General features: G+C 41.0%; 1 protein-coding gene across 2 annotated transcripts in view; it reads right to left on the bottom strand.

Annotated features, from left to right (window-relative positions):
* LOC126474215 (DNA ligase 1) overlaps positions 1–23,428 on the bottom strand; it is a 126,784-nt gene that overhangs the window by 43,939 nt on the left and 59,417 nt on the right. The gene's annotated exons all lie outside the window — the stretch shown is intronic.

Below are 23,428 nucleotides of genomic sequence, written 5' to 3'. Positions count from 1 at the left end.
AATACCATTGATCACAGAAATAAATATGACAAAGTTGTTCCAGAACACTTAAAAAAAAAAGAGAGTATCATAAACACAAGAAAAACTGTTTTAAAATAGTTTACACAATTTTATGTGCATATTTTTATCATAAAAGACTGGAATGAGAAATCAGAGGCAGCAAACAGTATTACAGGGCACCCAGGCACCACTCTCAGCTCATCTTATTTTCACTCTTCTTTCGTATTTGTAATAGGTCTGCTGTACAGTCATCTATAAGCAGCCCAGTATGGACTGCACTATAGTGATACAAACATATGGGAACCTGAACATCTGTTGGCATATATGAGTAATGTGAGTGCAACACAAACAACATTAAGCTTTAGGTTAAAGCCTTCTCCAGAAAAGGAAACAAACACACAGTCATTCACAGAAGTAGACACACCTCACTCACATGACTACTATCTGTGGTTGCTACAACCAGAATGAAACTGTTGCGTTGGACAAAAGCAGCAATCCACAGTGGGGCGGAGAAGGGATAGCAGGGTACGTGTGTGTGTGTGTGTGTGTGTGTGTGTGTGTGTGTGTGTGTGTGTTAGGGATATGGGGGGGGGGGGGGGGGGGGGTGAGCAGTGTCAGGCAGAGCGTGCAGGGACTAGATGGCAGCAGGACTAGGCCACCGAGCTCAATATTAAGGGGCCATGGGGTGGGGGGAGCTACAGGGGAGGGAGGAACGGGGACTGAAAAGGAAAAAATAGGGAAGGAGAAAAGGTCAATGGATGTGCTAGCAGAAGAGCAATAAGGTTGAGTGGATGTGAATAGGGAGGAAGTGATAGGGCATAGGGGTGCAAACTGTTGGCTGGAGGGTGTTGAGACAGCAGTTTACAGTACGGTGAGACCAGGAAAATTTCTATAGTAGAGAGTGAGCTGTAAGGATAACTCCTGTCTGCGCAATTCAGAAAAATATTGGGGGAGGGGAGGCGGGGGGGATCCAGACGGCAGCCAATGAAATCAAGCACGCTATGGTCAGCTGCATGTTGTGCCACAGGGTGGTCTAATTTGTTCTTGGCCACAGTTTGGAAGTGGCCATTCATTCTGGTGAACAGCTGGTTGGAGGTCACACCAATGTAAAAAGCTGTCTTCACATGTGGTCCAGCCTCTGATGGCGTAGGAACGCCTGTGACATGACTGGATTATGAAGTGCTAGGTGGGTGGATTGGGCAGGTCTTGCGCCTGGGTCATCCACAGGGATCATAACCCTGTGGCAAGGGATTGGGAATGGAAGTGCCATAGAGATGGGCTGGGATGTTGTGGAGCTTGGGTGGGCGATGGAACACCACTTTGGAAGGGGTGGGAACGACCTTGGGTAGTATGTCCCTCAGACCAGGACATGATGATAAATAACCAATGCCCTGAAGAAGGATGTGGTTCAGTTGCTTCAGTCTGGGGTGGTACTGGGTGATGAAGGAGGCACTCCTTCAAAGGTGGTTCTTGGGGGTGGTGGGAGGATTGTGGGTGTTTGGGGATGTGGCACAGGAAATCAATTTGCAGACTAGGTGCATGTATATAAGGCCTCTGTCAGATCTTCAGCATACTGGACAAGGGAGTTCTTATCATTGCAGGTAGTCATCCATGGGTGCCCACACTGTGGGAGGGATTTTTTGGTGTGGAAGGGATGGCAGCTGTCAAAATGCAGGTACTGCTGGTGGTTTTAATGTGGACAGAGGTGTGGATGGAGCCACCATAGAGGTGGTCATTGTCTAGGAAGGTGGCACACTGGGTTGAGGAGGGCCATGTGAAGTGGACAGGAGAGAAAGTGTTGAAGTTGTGAAGCAATAAGGCTAGGCTGTCTTGGCCCTGAGTCAAGATAATGAAGATATCATCAATGAACCTGAACCAGAGCAAGGATTTGGAGTTTTTGTAAAGCTATGAAGGTTTCCTCTAGATGGCCCATAAACAGGTTTGCATAGAAGGTTGCCTCGGAGGTGACCACGGATATGCTGTGGATTTGTTTCTATACCAGTAGTTGGGTGTTATGATACATTAGTAAGATAAATGAGGCAGTGTGTTTGAAGTCCGAAGACACTGGGAGAGGTAGTGTTCCACAGCAGTGAGACCGTGGGCTGAGGGATGTTGACGTACAGGGAAGTGGCATCAACAGCAACATGTAGTGATCCAGGCGGCAAAGGAATGGAAGTGGTTGGTGTCTTTGATGTGGAAGGCTAGATTTTGAGCAACTGCTTGGAGGTGTTGGTCAATGAGGACTTAAATTGGTACTATCTCCCAGACATAGTCTACAAACAGATTACTTATGCCACATCGCCAAACACCCCTAATCTTCCCACCACTCTCAGGAACCAGTTACGAAGGAGTGACCCCTGACTGAAACAACTGAATATCCCTTGTCAGGGCTTTGATTATCTGTCACCCTGCCCTGAAATGAGGCGTATACTACCCAAGATTCCTCCTACCCCTCCTGAAGTGGTGTTCTGTCGCCCATCCAACCTCCATAACATCCTTGTCCATCCATATAGTAGTCCCAATCCCAACCCCTTGCCACAGGGATCATATTCCTTTGGAAGACCCAGGTTCAAGACCTGCCTATCCATCTACCCAGAACTTCCTGTTCCAGTCCTGTCACAGGTTTATCCTATCCAATCAAAGGCTGGGCCATGTCGTGTAACATCTCAGGTGCAATCATTGCACAGCTTTTTCTGTTGGTTTGACCACCAACTAGGTGATCACCAGGATGAATGGTCACTGACAAACTGACCAAAAGCAAAGTGATCCACCCTGTCCCGGCAAAACATAGAGCTAAACACAACGTGCTTGATTTCAATGGCTGCGTCACAGCCCAAGCCATATGAATCTTCTTGCCTGCCACCAGCTTTTCTGAGCTCTATAGATGGGACTTGTCCTTACAACACATTCTGCACTCTTGAAATTACACTGACCTCAGCCTATGGTAACCTACTATACCCCAACTTCCAGCCAATAGTTTCTGCCCCATCTACCCCATCACCTCCTCCCAATTCATGTTCCCTCACTCTCATTGTGTGCTGCTCTCTGGCAATGCACCCCTTTTCTGCTCCTCTCCTGTTCCACTGCCCATTCCACCTCCTCCCCCACAGCCTCCCAACACTTTGCCTGGCACGGTTGTCCTGGTCCCATCTAGTCCCTGGATACATCCCCCCCCAAACTGTATCCTGCTAACCCTCCCCTATGCTGCCATACTCTGGATTGCTGCTTTCATTCTGGTCACAACAGCTGGAGATAGCAGTTACATGTGACTGCTTGTGTGATTGTGTGTGTGTTTTTTTAAAGAATGCTTTGGCCAACAGCTCAATGTGTAACAGTCTTTTCGATTGCCTGTCTGCAACTCGAGAGTGTCATCTTTATGGTGAGTACCAACCTATTCTTTTTATGATATTGTTGATATTCCAACCTAGACTTCCCACTGTTTGATTCATCCAAAGGAAAAATCACAAAAATGTTGCATAGCATGAATACCATACCAAACCAAGAGGGTCCAGCAGCTGGAAGGAATTTAAAGTCGTTCTAAAATCAACCACAAACATAGAAGCAAGATTCAGACTTGTGATGTTTCCTACGTCTTGACTGACAACAGTCAAACCTCTCTACACTGACAGCTGAATAGCCACCCACAGTTTAGCTCGAATAGCTAAATTTACTTCAAGATTTCACTGAGAAAAAATTACAGGAGTACTACTTAACTTATTACTGATGCTATATTGAGGACAAATTCTCTTTGTCTTTATCCTAAGATCTCAGAGAATAGTCAATGGTCTATGAAAATCAAGTTAGTGCAGTCATACTTAGGTTAATCATGTCACAAAAATTTTAAAAAAGTGAATTTGTCATGTGTTCTAAGAGAGGAATGTCTGTATGGAATTTTCAGTTTCTCTAACAAACACCAAAAACTCTTCCGCACACTCAAGAGAAGCATCAACATCGTCCCTTTAGAAATGGGAGGAGAGCAGGTTATTTGTGAGGAGCTATTACCCATTTTTTTCAATTCGCTTGCCCACATTCTCATTTTTATTATATACTACAATGTAAGTCCAACATCGTTTTATGGCCACGGCTCTCTCTCACATCCAATGGACAATGCTGAACTATTGAAAGACTTCTAGAATAACTGACTGCGGAACACAAGACTAATTTCTAGACTGATGTAGTCTTCCCAAGAAAGAAAATCTGTGGATAATGTCTAAGAAAACTTAACAAAAACTTAAGCCCCAAACAAACAGTTCAGTGCTAAGTCTAAAATCACATCCAGTCAGCTCCTTGTGAACAATATATCAGAAAATGTTGGGAAATTCTGGTCCTATGAACAAAGTCAATGACAGGTTTTAAACCTTCCATTCAGACTGTATTAAATGAGTTTGGTCACCAATGGCAACAGACAAAAATACACTGCAGTGCCAAGGAAACTGGTATAGGCATGCATACTGAAATACAGAGAGATGTAAACAGGCCGAATACGGAGCTGTGGTCACAACGCCTATATAAGACAACAAGTGTCTGGCACAGTTGTTAGATTGGTTACTGCTGCTACAATGACAGGTTATCAAGATTTAAGGGAGTGTGAATGTGGTGTTGCTGTCAACACACGAGCGATGGGACACAGCATCTCCGAGGTAGGGATGAGGTGGAAATTTTCCTGTACAACTATCATCAAATCTTCGACATCGCTGCGGCCGGAAAAAGATCCTGCAAGAATGGGACCAACAATGACTGAAGAGAATCGTTCAAAACGACACAAAGCTTTATGCCTCGTCTGGGCCAATCAACACCGACACTGGAATGTTGATGACTGGAAACATGTTGCCTGGTCAGGCAAGTCTGGTTTCAAATTGTATCAAGTGGATGGACATGCATGGGTGTGGAGACAACTTCATGGGTCCATGGGCACTGTATGTCAGCAGGGGAATGTTCAAGCTGGTGGCAACTCTGTAATGATGTAGGGCGTGTGCAGTTGGAGTGATATGGGACCCTGAATATGTCTCGATACGACTCTTGACAGGTGAGTGAAACGTACGTAAGCATCCTGTCTGATCACCTGCATCCATTCATGTCCACTGAGCAGTCCAATGGACTTTGGCAATTCCAGTAGGACAATGTGACACCCCACACATCCAGAATTACTACAGAGTGGATCCAGGAATACTCTTCTGAGTTTAAACACAGCCCCTGGCCACCAAACTCCCCCGGCATTATTGGGCATATCTGGGATGCCTTGCAATGTGCTGTTCAGAAGATATCTCCACTCCATCATACTCTTACATTTATTGACAGCACTGCAGGATTCATTATGTCAATTCCCTCCAGCACTACTTCAGACATTGATCGAGTCCATGCCATGTCATGCTGTGGATTCTTCAGCATGGTCATGGGGACCGTACACGATATTAGGCAGGTGTAACAATTTCTTTGGCTCTTCTGTGTATAAAGGCTTTTACCATGCCATCACTGCAGCTCTCAAATATTGAGGGATAGACATGTTAATTGTTTGCACCAAAGCTGCTAATTATGTATTAGCTGACAAGATACAGGCTTTGTCCATTTTCATAAGCCACCTATTACGAAGAACGAAGTTTTTTACGAATGGATGCATCGATTGTGGATACTAAAAGTATCAGTAATAACACGATTGAGATGGTAATTACTTATGTATTTTGTATCTGGGACATACTAGGTGTGGACAGTTCTATTAATGTCATCACACTTTACATGTCATTCAGTTCTGTGTTAAAGTATGTCACAATTGTAGCTGTAGTACGTCACTGTATGAGTATAACATATATTTGTTTTAATTGTGGCACTTTCAATATCCAGCAAGATGTGATCCATGTGATAATGATATTTCATATATAATGGAGAATTTGTTCTTGTTGGGAGTCCACTGTGTGTCATGCTGATTTATTTTTGTGTTATTATAATTTTGACAGCTGCTGATGCAAAAAATTTTATTGTCTTGTGTAATCACTGACATATTCAATTTACTCTGTGATTGCATTACAGGGTGTATACATGAACAAATAAGGAAAAAAAAAATATTCTTCGATTTTCCCTGGATTTTCCAGTTAAAGATGCACTTTTCCCCACTTGAAAATACACTTCTTCCAAGATGAAAAATATACTTTTACCATGATAAGTGACAGTATACTTTCCCTCGGGGGTGTAAAAATATCAATACTTTGAATGGTAACGGTTTTATGCTGCATATTTTCATATTACGACATGCTGCATATTTTTGTATTTGTATTACAAAAATATAGATTCGAAATAGCATGTTACTTTCCGAAGCACTGATATCGAGATTGAAGTGTGCTTTTGTAAGTGAATCACAGCTCATATCATGTGATCTCCACCAGCCAATGACAGCAGATATTCAGAGCATAGGACACATGATGCAGTCAGCCAATAGCTACATCACTGTTAAATAGTGTGAACGCACAAATAGGAAAAAAAAGTTAAGCTTTTACATATAATATTGGTCTTTTTTGCGTGTGTTACACTTTAAGATACACTACACAAATATGCCACTAAAGTTTTAAATGACTATATTAACGTCTGATCTTCTGGGCTCAAAATTCTTCTAAGTGGCTAGTTCTCAATTTGTTAAGATTTAATTAAAAGTCAAATGCTCTGTGATTTAAGAAATTCATTGCACATTCACACACGTAACATAAATCTTGTGTAAAAGGAGATTTACTTTGAAACTAATGGTTTTCAAAGCACCATTCACAATATTTTCCTGCAATATTAGAAATGGCTTTGTTTCAGCAGTTGCCAGCGAGCACCAGAAAACACACATTACTGCGCATGGGCAGCTACGACGATGTAGGAAGCCCATATGTTCCTATATGTATAGAATTACGAGATCTTACATGATGCCATAAAAAAAAAAAAAAAAATACTCCCAAGAGCATTGAAATTTTGTAACACACACAAAACGCATGATTTGGCTTGAAGTGCACTCTCATATGTCCAAATTCAAATTGAAATAGGCCCCAACCTAATATTAAGCTTTTCAGTATGGTTTGTGGGATGCAAATTTCCTTGAAGTACCAGTACTGTATTACCTCATATTTGGTTCTTTATAATGGAGTAATGCCATATGTGCCAGAAGATGAAACCGTGCACTTGAAATTCAGTGAACAGTTGGATCTAGCCAATAGTGTGGAACGAAAACTTCGTTTCTAATAAACTGACCGCCTCTGGGGAAAAGGTTAATAAAAGCCACATTTACTGAGCAAACCGACAAAAATAACTTCATTGTTCTGCAAGGCAACTGCCAAAAACAAGGAAATAAAATGAAATCAGAAAACTGAAACTAATAACATAGGTTAGTCTTTCGTACTTATGTGAATGTATTTTAATTCACTTGATAGCTCCCAACCACAGAAATTAGTTTTGTTTTCATTTGATGTGAGAGGAAACAGCAAAATCACTAAATGTATACATGGCTTACCCTCCCCACTACAATCCAGACTGCTATGCCCGTGTGCGAACATGACAGCTTGGGCACGCCAGAAATTTTTTTCTGAGTAGCACCTGGCTGCTTGTTGCTATTGCTTATACAACTAACATCCACACTTCCAAGTAGCCACAAATGAAGTTTCCACAGTCTTCGTCCTAAAGCCTTTGACACATTTTGCCGAAGACTAAAATGACAAAAAATTCCTAGAATTCTCAGGTGTCTCCCAGTTTTCTCCCAGATGAAAAAATTTCAGGGTTTTTCCCAGATTTCCCAGTTGTCCCGTAGCATATGTAACCTGCATTAACGTTACTGACTACATTCAGTGTGAGAGACTGTGCTATCTTACATTACAGTTGTACAATAAATTTTCATTTCTATGAATTGCTTTGAATCTAATATTTGGAGATTAATGAAGAATGGAGTCGTTAAGCTGCTATTGAAATTTTCTATGAATTTTTTGTTGCACAATTCTGTTTGTTTGTTTAACATTTGTTCTGTGAACTGGGTCGTGCAAATGTAAATTTCTCTCTCTTCCAAATCGTCCACGTCACCTGTGAACCATACTTCGGATCAGCGGTAGATCAAATCAGCAAATACCCCCTCAGTTACACAAATATTAAACCAGAACTAAATATGCTCACGACTGGCAATCAGTAATGGCTGTAACCCAGAGCTAGTCAACAAACCACATGAAGAGAAATTAAATACAAAATGGAAAAGCATTATAGTAAGAGTCATGTTGATAAAGATTAAAAGAAGCAACAATAATAAATTTGTACTACTTCCATACTGGAGACTTATCAGGCAGGACAAATTTTGCTTTAAAGAAAGCAACTCCTAAAACAGGGTTCTGTACTAGCAACACGTTAGGAGCTAACATAGTTCATAAAACAGGCAAAGCACAATGATATAATCATTCTGGTGTTTACAAAGTTGAATGCAGTGAATGTCATAAAGTCTATATCGAACAAACAAATCATAGAGAGTACATAAATGTTTGTGAAAATAATCTTTCAGCTTTTGGCAGACACCTCAGAGAAAATAAACACTCCACTGAAAACATAAAGAGAAACTATTTCACATTATGCTTCCAGTGGCCAACTGATGGACATTTAGGAAGAAACGAAAATCTACATTCAAACAACTACACATTCAAAACAAATGTTAAAGAAACAACCAGGCTTGTACAACAAAAAAATTCACAGAAGATTTCAGTAGCCGCTTTATCAACATATGAAACGCACTTGATCTTACAATGATCACCAAACACGTGACTACAAACAATTCATAGAAATTAAAATTTGTTGTACAACTGTAATGTAATAAAACACTCTTCTGACACTGAATATAGTCAGTGACATTAATGTGGTCACATAGTACATTGGATATTTCAGAGATTGTATAAGACCACATAATGAAATTCTGTGTGTTTTTTGCGGGTTTAATAAATCAATGCATGGAGTAATCATTAACATGTGCAGCACTGCACTGCCTTTAATGCTGCAATTAACCACTCCCCCTTTAGTGTCAACGATATTTCTTGTTGAATCAGACATGCAGTCCAGCCTAGGTCACAACGGGTCTTGTGCAGGCTGCAGCCAACCACCACCATTCATCGTGGTTTATCTGTGTCGGGCAGTGGAGCGGCTGGTATGTTTGAGTAAGTGGTGGGTGTGTCTGTGGATGAGACCATACCAGTGAAGAGTGTGCTGAAATCTCGTTTGGGCTTGCCAATGGTGGTGATCACTGGGTGCCCACTATGCCAATCTTGAATGTCTTTTCCCCCCTGCTGATAAAGTGGTACAGTCTGTCGTAAGGTGACTACAGTGGTTTATGCTCTGCATCATGCCATACAAAAACATAATCATATCTCTGTGGCTCGTTGAAAATAAAGGGGCAACAGGTCTGCTGCTCCCTCAGAGCAAACGGACGTAGCTGCCGGATTTGTGTACACAGATCATGCACAGAGTCTTGATGGTACAATGTGGTCATCTGACATGCCAAAGAACTCGCCACGAGGTTGTATTGGCTAGCCATATACAAGTTCTGCAGTTATGGCTTTCAGATTTTCTTTCACTGATGCACAGAGACCCAGAGGAAAAAGAGGAACGTCTCTGTCCACCGCTATGATTTGTGGCACCAAAGAGCACTTTCAGTTGGCAATGCATTTGCTCAACTAAGCCATTCACTGCCGGGTGGTAAGCTGTGGTTCTTATGCACTTCATACCCAGTAGGATGGTGAGTGCTTTGAACACGTTATAACTGGAATGGCTTTCCTCGACCTGTTGTAACGTGTAGTGGTATACCGAAAGGGTGATCTATCCTAGGAAGAATGTGGTCATGACGATTTTGGTAGTAATGTCAAACACAGAGAACACCTCCAGCCAGCATGTGGAATGGTCAATGACTGTAAGACAGTTGGTGTACTGTTCCGATGCCAGGAGCAGTCCGATGATGTTCAGATGCACATGCTCATAACTTTGGTTCAGTGGAACAAATGTGCCAAGAGGTGCCCCAACATACCGGCTAACTTTTTGCAGGCCATACATTGGCACTCGTATTACTTACAATCATTGTCCACGTTTGGCCACACAAAAGCTCGCTTCACCATGTTCTTAGTGCCCCATACTCCAAGTTGTGACAGGTCATGTGAGGAGGTGACTTCTTGCTGCCGAAAGTCAACCGTCACAAAGAGTCGCAGTTTGGTAATTGTGACATCACAATGCATCAGTGTGTTTGACAGAGCTGTAGACCTGACAGTTGCATCAAAAATTATTGCAGCTTGCTGTCTGCTTGTTGCACTGCAGCGAGAGTTTCAAAATCAACTGTATCGGCAATCACTTTAACCCAAGGGAGAGTGTCCATCGATACATTCAGATCTCCCTCGGTACGGACTACGTGAGTGGTGAATTGTCCAATATAGTCTAGATGGCGCAGCTGATAAGGCAATGCTTCTCTGGATGCTGGTAGAAAGTGTGTGTCAGTAGCTTGTTGTCTGTGGTTTGGCAGAAATACGGTCCCTCTAGCACGTGGCAAAACTTGTTAATGGAGACATACACAGCATGTAGTTAACAGTCCTGTGTGGTCCGGTTGCACTGTTGTGGTGATAGCTTCTGACTGAAAAAGGCCAAGAACTGCCAGTGTTCACCTGTTGCAGTGCAGCACCAACTTCAGTGGTAGACATGGCAAGAATTAGGGCGAGAGGCACTTGTGGAACTGGCTGCACTAAGAGAGTAGCTTCTGTTACAGATATCTTCACCTTGGTGAACACCAACTTGACCTCGGTATTCCATGACAGTTTGTCCTTTGGTCTCTGTGCTCCATGCAAGGATTCATTCAATTGCGCAGCCAGGACGGCACAGTTGGGAATGGAACGGCAATAGAATTTGGCGACACCAATCATCCTAATTCTTTGTCACAGTATGGGGAAATTAACTACAGCTTCGACTTTCACCTATCATGGCTGAATACTTTCAGCATTGATAGTATAGCCTAGGAACTGAACCTCCGCTGCGTCCAAGATGCACTCCAGTGGGTTGATAAGGAGGCCATATGCACGAAGACAAGTGAAAATCTGTCACGAGTATGGCACATGTTCTGCCTCAGAACTCGACATGATCAAAACATTGTCAATATACACACAGCAAAAGTCTACGTCGAGTGTATCTTCATCCATGAATTGCTGCAACATTTGGACCACATCACGAAGTCCAAAAGGCATTCTAGTGAACTCAACTGTCTGGACGGTGTGGTCTTAACAATGTTGTCTGGTGTCAAGAGATATTTGGTACAACACTTACACTAAATCCAGTGTAGTAAAAATGCGCTTACCTTGAATGTCAAAAGCAAAATCTTTACAATATGTGGGTATTGGACCGGTCGGGAATAATTCTGACGTCGAGTTGTCTAATCTCCACACGGGCGCCATCCATTGTTCTTATTTGGGACCACACACAGTGGATGCGACCAACTACTGCTCGATAGATGGCACATTCCCTGTGCAAACATTAATGAGAATACCTGCTTCGCTACCTTCAGTTTTGTGCAAACATTAATGAGAATACCTGCTTCGCTACCTTCAGTTTCTACCGTGTCAGGCAGCACGAACGAGCACGATGTAGAGGTTCTAATGTAGTTAATACATAGTGTTTAGTCAAATGCTGCTCAGGTGCTACTGTGGGTGGCTGGTGTGTAATCTCTGGGAACTGCTTGAAGAGCTCTACGAGTGAAGAGTCACCAGTTAATATAGGCCCGGCAGTGTCATCAACACGCCACACTCACCTTTGGCTTAACAGTTTGGCAGTGGTATCAAGCAGGTACTGATGATGGGCACCGATGACAGGTCAGGCAGGAATCCCTACAACGAAAGGAAGTCAGTTCCGAGTATGTGGTGTGATATGTCGGCTATGACGAATTGTCAGTCAAATTTGCATCGCAGACCTAATTTTAATGTTAATGTGACTCAACCGTATTTTGAGATTGTGAAACCAAAGCTTGCAAAAAGGTGCCAGTCATTACATTTGCAGCACAACAGACAGGCAGGTGGATAAACTAACTTTCTGCATATAAACTGACACATCAGCACCCATGTCTATCAGAAACAGCATCTTCATAGTGAGTTCTGTCGCGAACAGTCAAGGACTGATATCTGATTTTCAGTTGAGTGATTCGCACTTCAGTATCAACATCTGTCAAAATTACACCTACGAAAAAGTCGGCTTCACACACAATAAACTCCATCGAAAGCAAATTCTCAGTTATATGAAATATTGCTGTCACACGGATCATATCTTGCTGGATAACAAAGGCACCACACGGGAAAAAACTATATATTATGCTCATACACTGACATACTACAGTAAAGTGTAACTACAACTGTGACACATTTTAACTCGGATCTGAGCTACATTTGAAGTATAATGGCGTACACAGAACTGCATTGCAAATACAAAATACTTAAGTAGTTACCATGTGGGCCATATTATTACTGATACTTTTATATCCCATTTGACGCACACACACATTCACATAAAATCTGGGGTCTCGTATAACAGGTGGCTTGCGAAAGTGGCCATGCCTGAAACTAGCCAGCCAATAAATAATTATAAGCTTTGGTTTAAAAATTTAAATATGTCTTTTCTTCAAGAAAGAAATCCAAAATATTAAATTGCGAACAAAGCCATCATTTTGAAAAACAGTAAAGAACACAATGAGCAATCCATCAGACCCTGACAGAATTACAATTAGATTTTGACATTGAATACGTTGAGGAATTGGCCCCTCTCTCAAACTTACAGATGCTCTATGGCAAAGTTATCAGCTCCCTTAAACGCACTAAAAGAAATGAATGTGGATAAAATACCTAAAATTGTTGTCACACAATGAGGAGGATACCTATGACACTCATTCACTCACACCCAACTCATTCACTCACACCCACCCCACTCGCATTGATCCACAAATCTCACTACCTCACAGGCCTCAATACAACGGAGAAGGGTGAAAGGTGCTATTTCTGAGATTAAAACAAAAGTAAAATCATAGAAGAGCTGAAAGAATAGCACAAGGAGCTGTGACTGGCTGACCATTTACAAAAAACATGGGTGATCCAGTCACCCTGTTAACACATTAAGTACATCTTCCTAAAATTTTTGGAAACAAATTGGACAAATTAAAAAAATCTTATAACTCTAACCACATTCATTTCAAATTCACTTAAAATACAGTGTAGATTGCTGGAAAATCTGCCGCTGCCCTTTGGTTCAAAAATAAAACACAGTCTAGTAAAATGTGGTACACACTGCTCTGTACGCCACAGGCACCACACATGGGAGAATCCTCTTGCTGGAGCAAGAAGTCATGTGACCAAGGACTGTGGCCTTCACGAAGACAAATAAGCAGAATCTCACTCCGTCTCCAAGGCTGAAAGGAGGTATGCCACAGCCATGTAATGGGCTTTACTAGACACAGCCTATTATCTGTCACTTCCGGCCACTTGTCTTCTGATCGACATATGACTCTGTACTTCATCAGTGAAATGATTGCATGTAGGGGGATAACACATTGAAATAACTGATGATCACTACATGCCTTCTTGGCTGCTACATCCACCTCTCATTCCCTGCAATACCCATGTGTCCTGGTACCCAGCAGCAGAAAGACACCTCTTTCCCCAGCCATTGTAGTTGAAGGAGGGTGTGCTGGATACCTGAATTACTTTATCTGCTGGGTACAAGCATTGCAGAGGGCGAAGGGCACTCAGAGAATCAGAACAAACACAGAATTTAGCACTCAAAGCATGCTTCACCTGTTCCAGTGCCCAAAAGATCACATCCAGTTCTGCATCAGAGACAGTAAAGTCACGAGGCAGTTGAACCTTGAGGTAGTGATTAGGGAAACAACAGAGCAACCAATAGAGTCCCAAATTCACCTCATCCAAAAGGACAGCTGTAGGGTTGTGGTTTCCAGTTAAAAACGCAGATAAATAAAGTATTAAAAACATGCAACAACGGGCCTATGCAGTAACCATGGTGGCACGCTGTTAAAACACTAGAATTGGGGTCGTATGTATTCCACACCGAGTAACTCCAGCACCCATTGCAAGGAGATCCCAAGCGGCATTGTTGTTCATGGACAATTGGAGAAAAGGCATTTCGAAGGTGGACGAACAGCAGCATGATATGCAGGTGAATTCAGTGCTGCATGGAACTTGCATGCCTGACACACCATGAGCAGCAGTCACTAGATGTTGAGTGACAGTTCCCCTGCCTCAGCACAGAGACTGTGTACACTGCTTGTCCTGTAAGCACCTGTGGCCAGCAGGATCCCCTCATGGTGGACAAAATCAATAATCTTAAGGTAAGAAGGCCTCACTGCCCCATACACTGTGCATCCACTGTCCAGCCATGAATGCACAAAAGCACTATAAAACTGGAACACATGTGCCCTGACAGCTCCCCAAGATCTGTGGCTGAGGCACTTTATTACATTCAGTGTCTTCTGGGTTCTGGACATCAGGTTTCTCAGCTGTGGTAACCACGACAATTTGGAGTAAAAAATGAGACTCTTAAAACTCACTGATTGTTTAAAATTTAAATGGTGTCCCTCATATGCAAGTCAGTTACATTAGAAATACGACGAGGATGATTAAAATGACGCACACACTTTTTCTGCAGAAAACGGAAAACCCATCTTTGCAGCCCACTCCTGTATCCTCTGCACTGTCAGTTGCAACTGACAGATCACTGTTTCAACACTGGAGGAGAAACAGAAAACAGCAAAGTCATCCACAGATAAGGAGCACTGTACAGAACTCCTTACCATAGGCATGATACCGTTTATGGTTATGGCAAATACGGGAAACACTTAAAACACTGCCCTGAGGAACACCATTCTCCTGCTCAAAACAATGCATCAGCACATCACCAACTTGACACTTAAAAAAAAAGAGCTTAGCAGTCCACTGGCTGTGAAGCAGAAGCAGTAGAATGACGTCAACATGGTCTGATGGTTTACCACCTGTTTTCGTCCATCATGGAAGCTTCCCATTTGCTTTTTTTGGTCTGGGAGGGTTCTGTAGGAGCTACCACAGGTACGGTCCAGGCAGTGCTAGCTTTTTTTAGCAGGCACTGCCTTGGGATATACCGGGTGCTCCGCAATGGTGGCAACTGTGGCTTTGTCTGATATTCTCAGGAGGGCTATGGGCTCTGAAACAAATGCCACTTGACAAGTGCACTGACGAACACAGGTACTAGTGCTGACACTAGGAACTTCTGTTTGTGTAGAAGTGTTGGCTGCCAAAATTGACTTTTTAAGGGCTGGAGTAAAAGATTTAGTAACTGGGGGAGGCAGCATGCTCTTTTAGAGCTTCTTGGTCTCGCCATACAAGTACAGGATGTGTTTCCTTCAAAGTTTTAATTTCCCGTATCTTCCTTTCTTCAAGGAAGACACTGCAGTCCCACCTCCGTTACATACAGCCTTCTCATATTTGCCGCAAGTGGCTTCATTCTCACATACATAGGTGGAGTCCAAAGTGTTGGCATTTAAAACAGTGCATTGGGTTGGGGACATACGGCCATACACTTGAACAAAGGAAACCTGCCTTGACATGCTCTGGCAGTTTCGTGCTATTGAAGGTAAAGATTAAGGAGTAAGATTTTATGATACCCCTTCCATCATTTTTAATATATGTTACACATCAATGATCTCTTTTTGAGCCCATTCATCTTTCACACTTCCTCCTTCGTAATGTTGACTATATCTCTGCACAGCACAACACCTTTGCTGTAATTCAAGATGTTGTGGAGTTCCATTTCTGTGGCATATTCCCTGAAGCGTTTAGCTTTCTGGAGGTTTGTCACTTGCTGGAAACCAGCAGTTTCAACTAACAGTGTTCCACTACATAATCCTTGACAAGTTTTAATGTTCCTGCGATGCCCTGTAAACCATTTTTAAAATAAAAAGATGGATCTCTCTCAAAGCTGGTGTCCTTAAGTTTCACAATCAAAAACACATTCTTATCAGTAGCATGCATTCTGTTACTATTGCTAGAAGAACTCTATGGAAGTCATGAGTCTGGAGGACTAGCTACATGTACCCTCTTATTAGAATGGGTGTTGGTACATACCAGTAGTCCACCCTTTCCGCTGGGAGGAGGAAATGGAATTTTCAAAGGATTCATCTCAATCCCACAAGCAGCTAGGAAAATAAACAGATAGAGTGTTACGTGCCCAGGTAAGCCCTACACAACTGTGGTGCAGCAGGTTCCCCAGAGGCTGCCCGCTAATGACTGTTTCACCCTAACAGCCACGCATTTCATCAGTGTGCAGAGCATCTTAAGATTGATATTTTTTTTATAAAAGTTTTTATCATCCTCACAATCTGGGCAGTCAGGTGAAGATACCCATCCTCTGTGGCACACAACATTCCACTGCCGCAACACACAGTAGTCACTCATGTATGGCCAGAGCTTACGGTGACAGAGGAATGGCGATGCTTAACAATCCCTTGCTCAGGAACCCACAGGATCGCCATGCCCGTACCCTGCAAACAAATGCTGAGCCCCGAGGGAGCCTCTATTATTGCACATATTTATGAAAAAAAATCTCTTGCATAATAAAGAGCCCAACATTACTGGAAAAGAGTGCAAGGCACTCTAGTTCATAAAATGTAAAAAGAATGGTTTCACATCATTACAGACTACTGTCATCAATGCCCACTTGCATCTTCAAACACCGAGCGAGGTGGCGCAGTGGTTAGACACTGGACTCGCATTCGGGAGGACGACGGTTCAATCCCGCGTCCGGCCATCCTGATTTAGGTTTTCCGTGATTTCCCTAAATCACTCCAGGCAAATGCCGGGATGGTTCCTCTGAAAGGGCACGGCCGACTTCCTTCCCTAATCCGATGAGACCGATGACCACGCTGTCTGGTCTCCTTCCTCAAACCAACCAACCAACCAACCATCTTCAAACACATTCTAAGCTCAAATATGATTTCCTATGAAGAAAAGAAGTTTTTTTTTTTTCGAAAGATCCACATGGGTTCAGGAAAAGCTGCACATAAATATTGCTCGCTTTATTCATACACTATATCTCACAACAGTAAATTTAGGAAAATGGCTAGATTTGTGAATGACAACATTTTCACTAGGTGATTGACTGTGGTGTGATACCAAATTTATTCAGGGTGTATACACAGACAAGGAAAATTAATTCCTGGACTTTCCAATTAAAAATAAACTTTTTTCAGTGCGAAAGTTCAATTTTTTTTCCCGAGTGAAAATACACTTTTTCCATGTCAAATGACAGTATACTTTCTGTTGGAATTGTAAAACTTATATATCCTTTAAATAGTAAAGGTTCCAGACAGTGGTATACAACTTCCCAGCGTCACCGTGCTTGCACAGCTACGATGACGCAAGAAGCCAAGATGTTCATACGTGTAAAACATTAAAAGATCATACATTATGGCATAAAAGAAACAAGACATGACAGGCTACTCCAAGAGCATCAGAATTTTGTGAACCATACTAAAATGCATAATTCAGCTTAAGTGCACATTCATATGTCCTGATACGGATGTAAATTTCCTTGGAGTACCAGTACTGTATCATCTCATGTTTGATTCTTTATTATGGCATAATGCCATGCATGCTGGATGATGAAAACATTCATTCACTTTTGAAATGTAGCGATTAGTTGAAACTAGCCAACAGTGTGGACTTAAATACTTCGTTTCAAATAAAATAACTGCCTCAGTGGAAAAGATTAATAAAAGCCAAATTTATTTAGCAAACCAACAAAAATAACTTCACTGTTCTGCAAGGCGACTAATGCTTGATTGTCAGAAAGGTGGAAATAAAATAAAATCTTAAGCTAATGACATATTTTAGGCTTCCGTAATTATGTGAATGTATTTTAATTCACTTGATAGCTCCTGACCAAAGAAATCCGTTTTCATTTGACATGAAGAGGAAACAGCAAAATCACTAAACGCAAACACAGGACACGTGGAGACTAACAACCTCTCCACAGCAACTCAGACTGCTCAGTGTATCAGCCCAGGATCAACAATATTCCTGAACCACAGCAGTACTAGACAGTGGTGCTCCCCCCCACCCCGAGCATTTGATTTAGGACACCAAAAATTTTAAAAATTGACTTTTCAAAAATATGTTCATTTTGCAGCACACATCTTTCTGAAGAGTTTGATATATAAAACATATGTGTTCAAGGAAATGTCAGACATGTTATTTGGATTTCAGTGAGCCAAAGTGCAGTGCCACGCCTCTTCACACAGCATTCTTCTATCGCATGTCACTATATTTCGCTATGTTGAACTCAAATGTGTAATATTTTGTAAGGGACAGGACAGTGGAAATAAAAATGTCCTGTGTTTCCTCTCCTGCTCGGCCAGTTTGACATCCAACTCTTCCTCTTTTTTTAAAAAAAACTCGCAATTAATATTGCAGGAAAGTTTATTTCTAGATGCAACAGGGATTCCCCTGGTAGAGACATGACGCACACAATGCACACATTCAAAAATCAACTTACAATTCATTCAGAAATAAACTTACAATATGTTCAAAAACCAACAGGGATGAGCTTCAAAATTATATGAATAATCAACAGATCAACAAGCACTGGATACTAGGCACTTTGTGAAACAAGGTTTTTCTCCTCAATAATATGAATTTGCCACGGAGGAGGAGGAGGAGGAGAAAAACACCACGGCAGATAATTTAGTAAAGAGAGGCTAACTGTTTTATTATGGTATAATGAAAGTGGAACATAAAAGTTGGTGACATTAATAACTGGAAAAGTGAAGAGTCCACAATGCTTTATAAATGTGAGGACATTTCCATCCAAATATACAGCTGATGCAAATACATGGGTAAAAATTACCATACTTGAACAATTCTTGTGTGCCTGGGATGCAAGGTTGGGTGTTAGAAACATGAAAGTCCTATTTATTGTCCAGTGTGCAATGCAGTCCCCAAGATGTCATATCCACAAAAAATAAATGTATTGTTTTTTCCTCCTAATTGTACAAGCCATCTTCACCCACTTGACCAAGGCATTACAAAATGCCCGAAACAAAAATACAGGATGATTCTAACACGGAAGAGGCTGGAATGTCTTGACACTATGACAAGCAAGGTTACAATCTTAGATGTCATGCATTCTGTAAGAAGTTCCTTTCCATGTAAGAAAGCACCATCCTGTCAAAAATGTGCTAACAAGATTCCACTGTGTGATATTTTTCCTGAAGTGCTTCAAAGCTGGCTGGCTTTAATCAGGTGCTTACAGAAGCCATCACGCCAGAAAACGAAGGAATAGCAACTGAATAACAGCAGCAAATAATGGAGTAAGAAGAATATGCTATCTTAGCTTCAACAAATACGTTGAATGTGACAAAGGTGCTACCATTCTCAGTCCTATTGGTAACTGGTGAAGTCTTGCAATAACGGATGGCACAGAAACAAGGAGAAAGTGAACATAAGAATGAACCAGAACTTTTGTTGCTTCCCACAGTGTCAAGAGCTACTGAAACAATGGACACAGTTACGTGTTATGTTTCAAGTTCTGATGTCGATGAAGAATTGATGAATGCGTTAATTAAGATGAGCAATACAATATTAAAATGGGCAAAAAAGCAGTCAACTATTAACATGTTTTTCAAACCTTCGTGAAAATAGGACTACACACTGTATAATATTATGTCATAGTGTGGTTAGGATAAAAAGATTATGCTATGTTGAAATGGTAACCCCTTTTCAACTAATGGCTGGAATTCAATAATGAAGAGATGCAAAACAAACAGCATTCATCTGTTTTGAGAACTGTAATAAAAGTTGCAATTTTACCATATTTTTAGTTTTTTCTGCATCACATATCAGGTACATATCTTGGAGCCTGCAAGTTACGAGCTCCCGCCACATGACTCTCCTGCATTCCAGTTGGTTGATGGTAGACATGTACATGTTCGATATATTGGATTTTGAGCAATGTCACTATTATGTAACACATTTTTGCTTCTTGTTTTCCAATACATAATTGGGAGTGCTTCTGGGTGAGATATTCCAAACGCGTTCACGAAAAGGCACATTCTGAATAACCATTTATTGAGATATCATGCCAGGAAGAGTGGTGTTATGAGATCACATATTAACCCAAATATGGTACCGCAATTATGTATCTTCACCAAGGAAAAAATCAAATCATTATCAAATTATGTATTTCTTATAGTACATTTTCCTTTTTATGACATTCTAAATCTGCAGTCCTCTTAAAAATGTGCTAACAAGATTCCACTGCGTTACATTCTTCCTGAAGTGTGAGATTATTTTGTCTGTATTATGTATCTTGCACACTAGATGGAATAATTCTGTCATGACTGGTCCTCCCAAGGATGTCAATAATTCTGAGGGACCTTGTTTCCACTTATGTTTTTCTGTGCTCTGTCAAATTCTTTTTGCGCTATAATATCTCCAATGTCACTGTCACCTACTACCTCTTCTCTTTCTGTAATATTGTTCTCAAGTTTGTTCTACTATACAGACCCTCTATAAAAATCTTTATCTTTCTCTTCTTTGTTTAGTAATGACTTGCCTTCTGAGCTCTTGATTCAGTTGCTTCTCTTTCTTCCAAAGCTCTCTCTAACTTTCATATAAGCGACATCTATATTTCCCCTATTTATGCACACTCCTTCTGCCTTGCACTGTGCTGTGGCCACTCTTGCTTGCCCAATTTGAACTTTCTGTCAATCTCATTTTTTAGATGTCTAAATTCTCTTTCACCTGCTGCCTTTTTATATTTTCTCCTTTTGTTAATTCAAGTCAGTATCTCCTGAGTTATTCAGGGATTTCTATGACGCCTTGCCTTTTTACCTACGTGATTTTTCGCAGCCTTCCCTATTTCTTCTCTCGATGCTATGCATTTGTCTTCTACTTTATAAGATAAGAAACTATAATCTGCAAAATCATTTATTGTGTTATCTTGTTTATGATCAAGCATGCAACAGCATGTGACATGCAGTGTTGATTCTAACAATGGAAATAAAATGAAGTTATCACACACATACTGAATATGAAAGGAGTTTTAATAAAAGTGTGTGTCAAAGGCTTTTATGGCACCTACAAACTATTTATCTACCATCAGAAGTTATCAAAGCACATGAATATCTGCCATTCATAATGGAACTATTAACAACAATGATGATTTTGAAACTTCCTGGCAGATTAAAACTGTGTGCCGGACCGAGACTCTAACTCAGGACCTTTGCCTTTCGTGGGCAAGTAGTGCTCTACCAACTGAGCTACCCAAGCACGACTCACGCCCCATCCTCACAGCTTTACTTCTGCCAGTACCTCGTCTCCTATCTTCCAAACTTTACAGAAGCTCTCCAGCGAACCTCTAATTCTAATGATGATTTTGGTGACGCGTCTCATGAGACAGAAATGTTAGAAAATGAAGCCTGTAAATCTTTTCCTCGTGTTGACAAGAAAGGAAAATACGGCAGTCAAAAGTCGAAATTTATCAATTTAGAAAATGGGGTAACTGATCATATGAAACTAATTCCTTTGTACAAAAGTCATTATAATAGGAAGGGATCCACAAGGCAATTTTGTGTAATTTGTATCTGAAATTTATCGACTTTACAAAAATAAAAATGAAAGGAATGGTTTTCAGAATGTCTGATACAAACACACAAATGATATTCACACAAAAATCTAGTACAGGTTTAGAGATGTTTTATACATGTAAGTTGAGTGATGGGTGGATATTCAAACAATAGGCTATAATACCTCTAGATATTTGCCTACATCCAACTCAGGACAGAACTGCTTTTAGTCTTGTGAAATAGTATCGAGGCAAATGCCACGAATAAGGATCAGGCTACTAACTATTGATTTTCAGAAAGTTTTTCCAACATCTAAGATAGCTAATAAAGTTGTGCTCTATATAACAAGACCTTGGGTGCACAACTTTGAAATCCACATAGGTAACAATAATAATGGTGTTTTTATATGTGCTCTGGAAATATGGTTTCTGGTGGTGTTACAGAATTCACACTTTGTTTGTATAGACATCTAAGTGTCCCACAAAACACACTGAAAAAAAGAGATTTGTGTTTTTTTGTGAACAAGAATAATAATTGTATCTGATGCACTGCATTCTTGCACTGGCTGGACTTTTGATTTCGCAGAACATTATTACTCAGTTCCAGGACATACCTTTTGTCTCCCAACAGTGACTCTGTTGTAATTGAGAAAGAGATTACAAAAACAGGCTATGTCTTTAAACCGGAGGATTATTACAGTGTGGAAGAGAAGCCCCAAGTGAAGAACCACTTCCTTGTGCACAGGATGACAAAGAAAGATTTATAAAATTTTTAAGCAGCAGCTTCAAATCTAACTAGGAAACAGCCATGCACATCTGAGCAGAAGGCGGAATTCCGAAAAATTTGGGCCATGGAGAGCAAAACCAGGAAACCTGGCATTATCGAATTTAAAGAAAACAACTCTCCATTGGCTTTTTGGGAGGAAGATGAGGTTTTTCACAAAAGCAGTGGATGACCTTGTTAACACGAAACATTAACAGATTTCATCCCCATCACAGCTTATTCACACTTACAAGCTGTGTGAGTACTTTTGTCCAGGTGGCAGAAAGATTGCTGTTGCAAAACACAAGGACTTTATCTCCTGGCTCTCTTAAATGCCTGAAAAATATTCTCTTCAACCAGACACTCATGGTGGAAACAGCGAGAAGGAGGGGGAACCATACCGATAAAAGTATGGAATTTGATGCAGATGCATACTTAGAGCCAGTGTGACTTGAACCCCAGACACTACTAGTAATTCTTAAACGCAACAAGGAACTCATGTCCAAGTAAATCTGAACCTAATTGCATTTTAACAACTTATTAATGAAAACTGAGCTGTCATAAAAGTTAGCCTTTCTTTTAATTTCATTATTCATATTTGGTAACATTTTACAATAGATAATAGATCTTCGAAGCCGATTTTAATTTTCCTGTAAATAACTGCTTATGAACTAAAAAGATGACTGTTAATGTGCTCAATTTCATATGAAAAAGATAAATGAATGTGCAATTCCATACTTTTGTAATTCAGATTCCTCTCACACTCTAGCAATCAAATGCAGTGACTGTGATAGTAGCTGAAGGAGTGTACGTTTCATTTTAAATGCCTCAATGTTAATCAAATAAGTTGTTTGGAAAAAGACATACATTTATTAAACACAGGCATCGCCTGCTGGGGACACAGTAATTAATGCACCGATACACTGCCATACATTGGGTATTACCTGATTTGATTGATTCAGCATTGATGATGATGATGATGATGATGATGATAAGCAGTACATCAAACAGCTAACATGAATATCTGAGGATGCTCAAGTCTGATGAGCAAAACTT

This window comes from Schistocerca serialis, chromosome 1 (assembly GCF_023864345.2).
Source record: "Schistocerca serialis cubense isolate TAMUIC-IGC-003099 chromosome 1, iqSchSeri2.2, whole genome shotgun sequence".
In the NCBI taxonomy this organism is placed as follows: Eukaryota; Metazoa; Arthropoda; class Insecta; order Orthoptera; family Acrididae; genus Schistocerca; species Schistocerca serialis.
This window is presented reverse-complemented; position numbering and strand designations above follow the sequence as displayed.